Source organism: Rhodnius prolixus, unplaced genomic scaffold (genome assembly GCF_049639745.1).
Source record: "Rhodnius prolixus isolate KJV_2025 unplaced genomic scaffold, Rpr scaffold_2, whole genome shotgun sequence".
Lineage (NCBI taxonomy): Eukaryota > Metazoa > Arthropoda > Insecta > Hemiptera > Reduviidae > Rhodnius > Rhodnius prolixus.
Window position 1 is genome coordinate 23,940,988 of NW_027411592.1, and position 12,733 is coordinate 23,953,720.

The 12,733-nt window shown below is 33.6% G+C and overlaps 1 protein-coding gene across 1 annotated transcript in view; it reads left to right on the plus strand.

Moving 5' to 3' along the window:
• The first annotated feature begins 250 nt into the window (after positions 1-250).
• The window catches only part of LOC141450508 (amyloid beta A4 precursor protein-binding family B member 1-interacting protein-like), a 161,176-nt gene continuing 148,693 nt past the window's right edge, over positions 251-12,733 (plus strand). Inside the window, exon 1 of the mRNA XM_074121013.1 lies at positions 251-406. The gene's annotated coding sequence lies outside the window, so the exon portion shown is untranslated. The remainder of the gene's footprint in view (positions 407-12,733) is intronic.

Here is a 12,733-nt window from a genome sequence, read left to right on the forward strand (position 1 = left end):
ATCTGATTTAGAGGATATTAAAATAGAAATTATGAAAAAAAAAAATTTTTAATTGGCATTGGGGAAGGATGTGCCATGGAAAATGATTATCAAAAATGAAAATGCCTTAAAAGCTAAAAAGGGCAAGTTAAAACTGTTAGTTATTGATAAGAAATTTTGAATTCTGCCGGGATTGTGAAGTAAAGTGAAGACCCCCTATTGATTTAACGACAGCGGTGCCACCTTACAACGTCTCAACTAACTATAGAGCTCTGCGCTATCAGTCGTTCGGCCCGGCCCGTGTTGTCAGTGCAGACGGGCAGAGTAATCGTACCGTTCACAGTGAATCACCTCGACATTACCCTATTATCCATGTAAAACAACATGACTATTTAAGGATACGGATATTTACGGACCCAGGTGGAAGGTAAGTAATATATTTTTTATAAATATTTAAATGTTAAACTGTACAGAGGTTTTCCAGTGACATTTGGTCCAGGTTATGAAGGCCTCCATATGTCGGAGAGGGTGACCGGGTGTGGAATTGCGGGTTGCCTAGCAGACTACATGGTAAGGGGGCAAATTGGGGGTTAGTGTACGAAAATCTACGAGGTTGAATGCCCTTTATGTCTGCCCTTGGAGAGACAATATATTCTCCTAAATTGCACTAACTCAAAATTTATTGCTATTCCCCGAAATAAACCTAATGCATATTTAGTACATTAGGAAAAAAAAAGGACTAGTACTGCTTTACTGTTCGCAAAACCATAAAATTTAAGCAGCCATTCTTATTCGTTCAAAATAATGAATAATTTTATCTAATTTGTGTTTATTTCCGTAAACAATTTAATCTCTTACTACTCCATTTAAACACAAAATTTTACTGAAATCTCGAGCCAAAGATGTACATTCAAAGGATTTAATGAATCTCCTCATACTAGAGATACTAAAGGTAGCAGTAAGCCTAAATTTTGTTTTATTAAAAGCAATGTTTCTGATAATACCTTGGAGTTAAGAATAATATCAATTAGATAAGAGTGTGCTTGTAGAAAATTTGAATTTTACCTATAAAAAATCTAATTTCGTATGGAATACATGCACGACTTTTTCTCTCTGCTTAACACATAGTTACAAACTTAAGGAAAAAATTCCATTCTGAATTCTGGAAACGATACTTTTGGGGAATGCCTAGCATCGTAGAATCCCAAAAAAAAACACTTTTGTCTTTTCGGAAAACAAATCTGGTTAAAATGAAGCGATTAGCTGTAAGTTTGCAGAAAACTGAAGTATCAAAGTTTTGGTCTAATCTAAAATATGAAACGTTTTTCGATTGGCAGATTGTAGAAAGTAAAAAAAGGCTGAAATTCTTGTGATGAGTAACTCTGGTTCGCAGAATAAGAGTTAGAACGAAATTCGTTCAACTATTCAGTCCGACCTTGATGCTTCACATTTTCGCATTGCTTTAGAAAACTAACGACTCTTGCCTTTTTCTTGAAATTTGGTGCACCAAGCAAAGAAGTAATGGCTTGGCTTATTATTTTACAAAGTTTTCTTGGGAAGTACAATTTTGGAAGGAGTTTTCGGGGCAGGAAGAGATTTTTTGTGGACTATCGTCTTGTGGCTGGCCGTACCTCGATACAATTGCTTCTCAAGCAGGCTTTGGCCCCGTTTATATTCGAAAGATGTCGTAGTGACAAGAATTCCACGCGACACAACGTCGAGGTAGTATAATGTCCTTAAAATAATTCTCAGGATGTAACCATAAACATCTACTAAAGAAGCGGACTGTTACATAAAACATTAAAATATATTTAAAGCACCGGAAGTGCAATTTTGGGAATTGAAATTTTCTGCAATACGGTGTCACGTCTTTAAAGGAAGTATATTTTTTTTTTCCAGAAGAGCTATGTTCGGCAGTGGCTAAGAAAGTAGTCTAGCGCAAACATTATTTGAGATCTTGGTTATGGGTACCATTGGAGCCGTTCATCAGCATATTCTTTGGCGATAAACAGTATTATTATATCGTTCCAGTTAACCTCTTACGTTGCTACCCAGTTCGATAACTTCGCTCTCAGAATTCTGAATTAAAGTCCTAAATATGGTTGGTTTTTGGCTGATATTCATATTAAATTCCAGGAAAATTATGTTATTTTAATAAATTTTTAATATTAAATATGTTACCTGTATTAATATTTAATAAAAAATCAATAACATTTTATGTTCAAGTAAGCTAATATACCACTTATTTATTAAATTCAGTTTATTTAAGTCTTTTATCAATTAAATTTAAAGAAATTTTAAATTTTTTATGAGTTTTCTAACTTCTGATACTTTAAAGACATCAAATTGGATAACATTTGTGTAACTTACCTTTCCTACGTATATCTTATCAAAACACATCGGGCAAACACGACTAGTTCAAGGTGAGTAGGAAGACAGTTAGTGGAATTAGGTTTTTGATGAATCATACTGTAATTTTAACATTTCCCTTTATACTTCGTGTTTTTTCTCTTTAATGGATAGTGAAAACAATTATGAGATGTAGCTAAGAGGTTTCATCCCTCACTGTCTTGTTATTAATTATTTATTTAGCATTTTATTGTAATTACTAATTCTTAGAGTGGCAGTAATTTGATCCGGACAGTCGGCTATTCATGGCTGTAAAGTGAACTTTGTAAACATATTTATTGCAAACGCTTTGCAAAGGACGTATTTTTCCCGAATGGCCTCTAGCGTTACGAGGTACAGTGGAGTCATCCTCAGTGTCACGAACACAGATGGTTACCTACTGGTCTCTTTCTTTTACAAATCTAGTAGGGAACTTATTACGGTGCGCGCCGTGACTAAGTGTGCAGCCTTCTGCAGCGCAAATGTACATTTTTTTTTTTTGTGGGCCTCCTTCTTTTTCGCGGAAGCGATAAGCTTAGTTAGATCGATATCGGTCTTTGAGTTCTCTGCTGCAGTGCTTGAAACTTGGGTTTCTTCACTGCCATGTACTAGAAGCGTGGCAATTTCCATAAAAACTGTCATATCCGACCAGATTAAATCTTGTTGTCTGCTTCAACTGTCCAGTCCAAGGTGTCCGCAATGTCCTGTAACAGCTTGCCTTTTTCCGCCCTGAATCTGTAATAGGAAACTTTTCGTCCAACTTGTCCGGACTTCCTTCCCCCCTCTGTGGTGTGGCAGCATTCGCATAAATTATCCTGTCCTTTCCCACATAAGCTGACGCAGGAGAAATCTTTTCTCATACGATGCATTGCGTTCTGTTTTTTTTTTAAATCCCGATTTATATGGTAGTGTCATTTGAAAATAAACAAACGATCTCAATGAATGCTTCATGTTAGTCTCTACGGTTGGCGCACTGCTTCAAATCGTCCATATAAAACCAGGGTGACATTTGCGAGGCTGCTATTGTACATCCATGTTTCAAACTAATTACAGAGACAGCGGGTTGATTGTCAAACAAAAAAGCTTAGTGCATTCTCCGAGAACAGGGGTCGGCAACCCGCGGCACGCGAGCTGCATGCGGCTCTTTTATCCAAATTTTGTGTTCCAGCCTGTCCAAAATAGATTGTATATTTCAATTTTATTGAAACAAATGAAAATTTCATTTATTAAAGCAAAGATATTTTTTCAAAAAGAATTTTAAATGTGACAGGGGTTTGAAATTGAATAGAATTATATATTAAAATACAGTACGTAATAAATATATAGGACTGCCGCCATTTTCATTCAAACACAGGTTTAGTTATTATTTATTTGTTTATTTACTGTGCAATATGTGAAAATAAATATATAAAATTGTCAAAGTTTGGTGTTTTTCAACGTTATGCTTTTTCGTGCAGTTTTTAACGATCAACCCTTATACAACTGTCCTACCGGACAGTTTTAAAACATTTATATGTTATTGAATATCTTAAAATAATAAATTGTGAATACAAATGATCTACAGAGTATTTTACACTCTTATCATCCTTGCGCCTTTTAGTAAGATTTATTAAAATTATTTTAGAAGAAATGGCTCTCTACTTAAAATAAGTTGCCGACCCCCCCCCTGTCCTAGAACATCTGCAACTTGACCAATAGCGCAAGAAACCTTTTTTGAATGCACTACTGATGTGTTTTCTCGTTACAGACAACACTTTCTGTCACCGGACCCATGAGTTATAAGAAGCTCCTAGAGTGAAAATAAGACCCGGCATATGGGCTCAAACCCGGGATATCTTATTTCATTAGTGTACAGTTCTATATCAATGGTTATTATTTTTCCGATATAAAACTTGGCTAAGGTTTACGTACTATGGGGGGGCCGAATTAGGTTATATATACGTGTGATGGATGAGGTTATTACTGGAATAAATTAGTGAGTAATATGTTGCGCTCAATGTATTAATCGTTTTAATACGTTTAATTTAATACGTTTTATTGAGTTAATTAATAAAACCTCTTTTTATTGTTTGTAGTTAATCATTTTTTATTAACATATAAATTTCATAAAAACATGCAATGAACATAAAAATACGAGTATCAGGGATTGGCACCATTAGTTATTATCCTAAATTTTAATCTGGGTAACGACAGTTTGGATTTTCACTTTAAAACTGTAAATAATATATTTATTTTCTGAAAATGTTCAGTAATAGAATAAATCTTTAAAATTAAAGACAAATTAATAATTCCAAGTTTATTGCAACATTTTTTTTAAGAAATACTAAATTTAGGGAGATTTTTAGGGAAAATGGAGCAACATTTAAGTTTCTACCACTTGATGTTGGTAAAAAATTAATCTTTAGTAAAAATTTATATTTTTTAGTTAAGTTAGAAATCTTCAGCGAATGAACATCATTAGAGTTAACATTAGCATTTTTTTTTTTTTTAATATATATATATATGTATATAGTTCTGCTCTGTCTTTATTTTGTTGATTTTAGAAGCCAATTTTGGGAGTTTGTATGTCTCAAAAATGCCGATTACTACGCAATTAACGCCTTTCAATGAAATCAAATTGGCGTAAATAAGAACTCGTCTTTAAAAAAACATTTACAAAATGCTGAATATTTGCTCATCAATAACTTGCCATACATTTTGCAGAATTAGCCCTTTCTACCGGTCCACAACTGAAATTATACAATTGAAGGCGGTGAAGATCCTGATGATCACCTTCGGATTTCGTGAGATATTCTTCGCATTCTTTCCACTTTTTCTTTTTGTTTCCAAGTTATGTGTTACTAATTGGTTTTCCCTATCGTAAGCAATTTCTTTATATATATTATGCAGATTAGAATCGTGACTAATTATATTTCATAGGAAATGCAAGTAATGTATGAAATTACATACTCCACACAAAACATGGTGGCAAGCTCTTTTTGATTTTTGATTTTTGGCGAAATCTATTGTGGACACATGGTTTCCGTTTACCACGGCCGACCAGATTGTAACAAACATTTCCTGCGAATTCAGAACTTTTAAAACATATTTAAGTTTAAGAAGGTTCAAACAGTTTATATAATAATCGTACATCGCACTGAAATTACCCTAGTGGAATCTTACTCCAGTTCTCCATAGAAATGTTCCAGAAGTAACTTTCATACAAAATGTTATTCAAATCAAAATTGGAGAGTATAATTGTAATTGAATTACAATTTAGTTGATAAGTGTTTAGGCTGTTTTGTTGAAATCCTTCCTTATCGGTTAGTTTCTCCATTTCAGAATTGGATTTTCATAGTAACTAACTATACAGGGTGACCAAAGTTATATGCTCCACCCACTTTTTTTTTAATGGCGGGAAATTTCGAAAAAATAAAAAAACACGTATTTAATCATTTTTAGTCTAGTTTATTTTCAGTGATTGACCCATTTTTTAAAACCCTTGTATCTCGAGATACAGCATCCAACTTTTTGTTTTTCAAATGGAACGTTATATTTTTTGTTGCATATTTTTGTAGTATTTGATCTTCTAAAAACAACAAAAAAAATTTTTTTGAAATCGGTTAGGTTTTTCAAAAGTTATGGGTATTTAAAATATGAAAAACAAATTTCAGTTTACTGTCAAAATTACGTTATTTTTTTTTAAAGAATCTGCTCAAACTGTGCACAACCAACGGATAGGCACGCCAAAACTCTGGACTACCACGCCTTTGCTTGTAGCAGCACTTATGGTAGCGAAGTCAATATCTAGGCAGGCTAGAAGTATTCGATGTTCAGGTTGCTTTTTCTACAAACGTTTAGGTGGAGTTATAGGAAATCAACTAATCGGCCCATACTTCTACAGAGAGAACTTAACTGGTGAAAGGTATCCAACTTTTATTTCAGAGACATTTTGCCAGTTCCGCTTAAAGATGTTCATCTACAACGTCGGATAGATATGTATTTTCAACAAGATGGTTGCCCGGCGAGAGTGGTTCGAGGTTAGCTGGGCAGAAATTTCCATTAAAAGTGCGTAAAGGACTCATTGTCCCATCCAATGGCCACCTCGATCTCCGGACTTGACCCAAATGGATTATATTTTGTGGGGATACCTAAAAAAAATAAAGTGTATAGTATTCTTAATCCCGTGGCTTCAGTCGATGATCAGAAACGTCGAATTACTCTAGCCTGCCTAGATCTTGACTTCGCTACCATAAGTGCTGCTACAAGCAAAGCGTGGGAGCCTAGAGTTTTGGCTTGCCTATCCGTTGATTGTGCCCAGTTTGAACAGATTCTTTAAAAAAAGTAAAGTAATTTTGACAGTAAACTGAAATTTGTTTTTCATGTTTTAAATTACCATAACTTTTGAAAAACCTAACCGATTTCAAAAAAAATTTTTTTGTTGTTTTTAGGAGATCAAATACTATAAAAAATATGCAACAAAAAATACAACGTTCCATTTGAAAAACAAAAGTTGGATGCTGTATCTCGAGATACAAGGGTTTTAAAAAATGGGTCAATCACTGAAAATAAACTAGACTAAAAATGATTAAATACGTGTTTTTTATTTTTTCGAAATTTCTCGCCGTTAAAAAAAAAGTGGGTGGAGCATATAACTTTGGTCACCCTGTATACATGATTCTACCTCATGCACCTGAATAAATATAAAGGAGTGAAGTTCATTAATGAAGAAGAAATGGCTTTTTAAGAAAAACATTAAAATTCCGTTTATAAACAATTGGCAATAATAAATGATAGCTTTAGTAGAAACAAGTAATAATATTTTATATATTTTTAAATTTTTATACCAAGTTTTGATAACCCAAAATTCATTTCCATTATCTTGAATGACCTTATTACGCATTTAAAATAAAGATTGCGGTATTCTACTAGTTTTATTCTATTTTAATTGCATGCCCCGAGTTAATACGTGGCAGAACCATCTGTTCTGAATCCCCACTTTATGCGTTAAATAATCTTTTTCAAAAACTTTCATATCTTTATAACATTTAGGTTGAAAGATACATTATATTTTTTAAGATAATCGATCACACGAATGAAGCAACAACACCTCGCGAGAAAATCTGTAAATGTTTCACACTCAATGATTGTTTTTAGTTGGGATAATAATTCTTTAAAACTGGTCGAAATTATCACCTCCTTTAAAACCGCAGATAGGAAAAAAAAAAATCGCTTAGAAAGCGGAAAGAGGTTTCAAGATCAATAACAAGCGATGATGAATCGTCGGAATATTTTCTTTCACAAACTAGCTAATTGAATAATGTGTCCTTGATCATTTTAAACGTAGACATCATCATACATGTTTACCTTTCAATTATTTAAACAAAAACATTTTAGAAGAAAAATAAAAATTGGTACCTATTTAAACATTTATATCTTCAATATTCTATTTATATTAACATTTATTTAAATATTATATGTAGTAAATCATTCTTTTGATTGTTATTAATAATTGTTTAATAATTTATTTGAAAGTTGGTATTTATATCGTCTAATTAATCACTTTTTATTATTAAATTAATAAATGAATTTTCGGAATACATTTAATTTTGCGCTTTTGTTTCACAGACGGAACATGTTTGGCAACAAAACGTTGAGCTTGTAGTGCAACATCTGTAGGTTTCAGTTTATATTTATCTCAGCATAGTCATGAGGTAACTTGAATGGACTACACAAATAAACCATACTGTCGGAGCAAGACTAAATAAAACAAAAAATACCTGGTGTGGAACACTCACATGACTTTTTATTACCGCAATTAATGTAATAAAATTGTCTAAGAAACAAATTATTGCGGGAAAAAAAAGTGGCTGAAAGCTACAATATTTATGGAGTAAACTTTCGCGCTGTCTGATGTCTACTGTTCTCACCATGAATCTAGAGTAGGAGTCCCCAAACTTTTTACTCAGGGGGCCAGTTCACTGTCCCTCAGACCGTTGGAGGGCCGGACTATAAAAAAAAACTATTTTAAAGTAAAAAAAAAAAAAAAAAAAACAGGAACAAATACAATATTTCAAATAAAGAACAAGTAAATTTTAATCAACAAACTGCCCAGTACTTCTGTGGGAATTATGGACCTGCTTTTGGCTAATGAGATGGTCAATGTCCGGTTTAGTTATAGTGCTTTGCCTTTCTTCCTACTTCTGGCTGTTATTTTACACTGTTTTCGGAGCCGTGACGCGTGCATCCCGCGTCATCGGAAGTAGTACTGTATATGAGCGACGCAGCGATATAGTGCTCCTCTCACTGACCACCAATGAAAGAGATGCCCTTTTCGGAAGTGCGGCGGGGGCCGGATAAATGTCCTCAGGGGGCCGCATGTGGCCGGCGGGCCGTAGTTTGGGGACCCCTGATTTTAAGGTTATGCTGTCTGGTCTCTCACAGCTGCAACAACCTTATTGTATCACAATTTAGCTTTTTGTATCGATCATTGCAATTATAAAATACTTCCGGAACTTCTTAAATTCGTGCAAATTTACAAAACTTTGTCCACAAGGGAAGCAGTTTTCACTGAACTCCCAAGCCGAGATTCTGAATTCGTTTCCTGCCTTCTTTTTACATTTTTCTTGCTTGCCAGAGCACATAGTGATGTTCTTCTACCACAATCATTGCTCATCTCCACAAGCTGCTATAAAAACTAATCAATGCTGAAATGCGAGGAAGGCGCAGCGAGGGATTAAAATCTTATTTTATTCATTTATTTATATTTTTAAAATCTCGATAAATGGTATGGTATGTACTACCTTCACATATCTTTTATACATCCTTCTCATTAATAGGCTTCAAGTTGATAAGAGGTTTGAGGCAACAGTTTAATAAAATAGAAAAATATCCTCAATAAGTTGACCAAAGATAACAGTACTACTGAGAATCAATTTGATTACTGTTTTTTCCGTACCGATAACAATTGTCGGTTTGGCTACCAATAATTAATTACGTAGTTTTCATTAATAGTTTTGAGAATATTTCAACAATAATCACTCTCCCAATTTTTTTAATACTAATAAGAAATTACGTCTTTGATAAGTGCGTTAGTGATTAACTTTCTGGTCGTACCAATTCAGTCTAGCTAGTTGAAATTGTTGCTATAATATTGATGTCTCTGTGGAGAATAGTAGATTTAGTTATTTGATTCATTTAAATACTTTTTGCCTTTTCGTTTTGAAAATAAAGTTACTTTCAGTTTGATGATGTTAGATTAAAGCACAGTTTATACCAGTTCTCCAGGATGTGCAGCCTAAATAGGCTTATTGAGACGATACCTTAGGGGAGTCTCCTTTCCTTGCAGGTTTTTACTGGACTTGAAATGCCACCGGGTCGCAGAAAAATTCAGCTGGGTCGTGGCAAAAATTGTAAAAACACAAAATATCTATAACATTTTGCTCTAAATTTAATATTTTTCGAAACTTTTACTAGTACTGCTGGTGGCAACCCTTTAACACCGTTTCCTAACGGACCGTTTAAATTCGGATGCTCTGATTGGCTGATTTCGATTCGTCATTAAGTGCCTTCTGTCGATATTGAAAAGGAAGAAATGCTTAATCTTAGTGAAGTTGATAATTTAATTGAAATTTCATGCGACACCGATCTTAAAAAGGGTTTGAAACTGTACCACTAATTAATTTTTGGATGTGCTGACAAAAGGAATATCCAAGCATAAGCGAAAAAGCGATACAATTTTTAATGCCTTTTGTCACCACTTATACTTGTGAAACTGCCTTCTCAGCTTGGTGTACTTAAAAAATAAGTATCGAAACAGATTGGATGTCGAACCTAATTTGAGAATAAAATTAACATCATCAAGTTCTAATTTGAAATTACTATGTGATGAAAAACAACATCATCCTTCGCACTAAGGTCAAAATATGTAAAACAAAATTTACTTTAAGTTTTAAATGAAGATAATGGATTGTCTTTAATTAGTTATGTTTTTGTTATATAATTATTTTGCAATTTTTGGGTATGAAATAAACCAACAAATAACTTGAATTTTGATTTTTATTAAAAAATAAAATTTGTTTTGTAAATAAATGTTTTTTTTTATAAGGTGGGGCGCGAAAAAATTTAAAATTTCGTACCGGGCCGCGGTCAAAAAAGTTTGGGAAACGCTGTGATACAGTCTTTACTTCAGAGGTCATCATGGTCCTAGAAGTACATTCACTCTCCCTAAGAGCGTCCCGCGCCTTAGTCATTCGCCTATTATCTTAGGATCCAAGTTGGCTGATTCTCCTGTTACTGTATGGGTTTCAGCTAGACTACATCTCACTGGTTTATAAAGGAATGTCAAGATCTCTGAAGAAGCGGCTAATTCGCTTCTTCCTTAGACATCTAATCACAAAGTGAATACCCAACATATTCTGTCCTGTACTAAATTGTAGAAGGAGCGACCACAGTAGAAAGAAAAAGAGAAAACAAATTATAATTAATATAAATAAAAATATCCTGACTAATCTCCTTACTACATTGTCTTTCTAAATTACTAAATTATCTAATTTTTTTCGCATAAAAAATTCATTAATATCAGGAACAATAAGACAGGAGTGAGTATTTCATTTTTTGTTTAGAGAACTTTAGTTCGAATTGTCTCGATTTCTGGACGGAAATTGAAGGAAATGAGTTATTTAATTCAGCATTCAGTATAAAGTCTTCTTTGTCAGAACTGTTCCAGAGTTATCTACTCTTCCTAGAATGGATAATACGAAAAATAAAAATTTATTAAGGAAATATTTGGTTATAAATTTGAGCCGGAAGTAAGTTAATATTACCCAGCAGGGAGTCCACTGCTAAATTCTTTACTTTGCGTAATTAAAATGAAAAGTTGGTACATTTCTAGGTAGGAAACGTAAGTGACAGAAGATGGAGGAGTACTTTGTTACCGTCCAAGTTTATTTTTAGTAACTCAAAATGGAATTCTTTGTCCTGCGTGTAGAGCGTGTCGGCTATCAAGGCAGGATACTGCACCCCCAGTCATCCAAGGGAACTATCTTATCTACTAGGATGTATCAGAAATATTATTTCTCCTACTAAAAGTGGAATGAAAGTTAAAACTTTGAATCTCATTAACTCAGTTTCCATTAAGTTTATATTTTATTGTTTTCTGGATTATCCGATATTAAACGCATGCAAGGAGGTCGTCAGAGGAGAGGTTTTGGGCAGCTCCACCCTTTCCTAGAGCTCTAGACAAATTCATAATGAATAAGTAAATGAAAAAGAAAACTAGAATTTACGAAAAACAAGTTTTTCATTCTTTGATTTTGAAGGAAGTGCCTAAATAGTACTGCTGCAATTCACAGTACAGTGGTCAAAAAATGTATTTATAGTTTTCTTACTTTATCTACTGAACTCTTGTTTCTAGGATGACTACTTGTTCAGCACTGAAATCGAAGATAGTAACAATGAATTTAATGATCTCATTTCTTTTATAAACTTAAAGAATTGAGTAAAAAGCAGAAAAATAAAACCCTATTGAAAATTCATGGTCCTGTTTGGAGCGAAAAATTCGAAAATTGAAATGTTCTTTCAGAAAAGAGCTCATAACCAATTTAAAGAAATCACATCTCAAGAGACACTAAACCATCAGGAATCTATGCCAAGGAGGCTTCAGGCAATAACATATGCAAAGGGATTGCTTACAAAATATTAGGTCTTTAGTTTTGCTTTAATTATAACATTCAGCCTGAGTGTTTAAATACATACTTATTTTGCATACAATAAATTATTTTTCTGCTTTTTAATCAATTCATTATGTTTATAAAAGAAAACGAGAGCATTAAATTCATTGTTACTATCTTCGATTTCAGTGCTGAAGAACTAGTCATCCTAGAAACAAAAGTTCAGTAGATAAAGTAAGAAAACTTAGTGTATGAATACTTTTTTTGACCACTGTATAATTATTCCTCTTGCACTGAACCTAAACTATATGTGGAAAAAAAAGTAGTGCACAGAAATTGTAGAAATGTTTCCCTTGGTCATCTCAATTTCCCAAAAACCTGAAAGGAGATGGGTCAGCTCCTAAAATGTAGTGAATAACTGAAGAAGTCGCTACTTCTTCACTTCAGCAAGCCTGGCAAAAGAAACCCCAAGATGACTTGAATCATCTCATTTGAAGCCTTCCCTTTTGGTGTAGAATCTTTGTGGAGACTTGAGTCAGCAAATGTAGTGCAAAACTGTCACATAATTGAAGTCGAAACCTCTACACCAAACTGGTGAAATGAAAAGCCCGAAACCGGTCAGGTGTACAGTAGACATGCACGCTGCGACGGTTAAAATCGAAGATATAATTTTCAAGTTTGTACTTTTCAAACTCCTTCAACTATCGTGGTTTTAT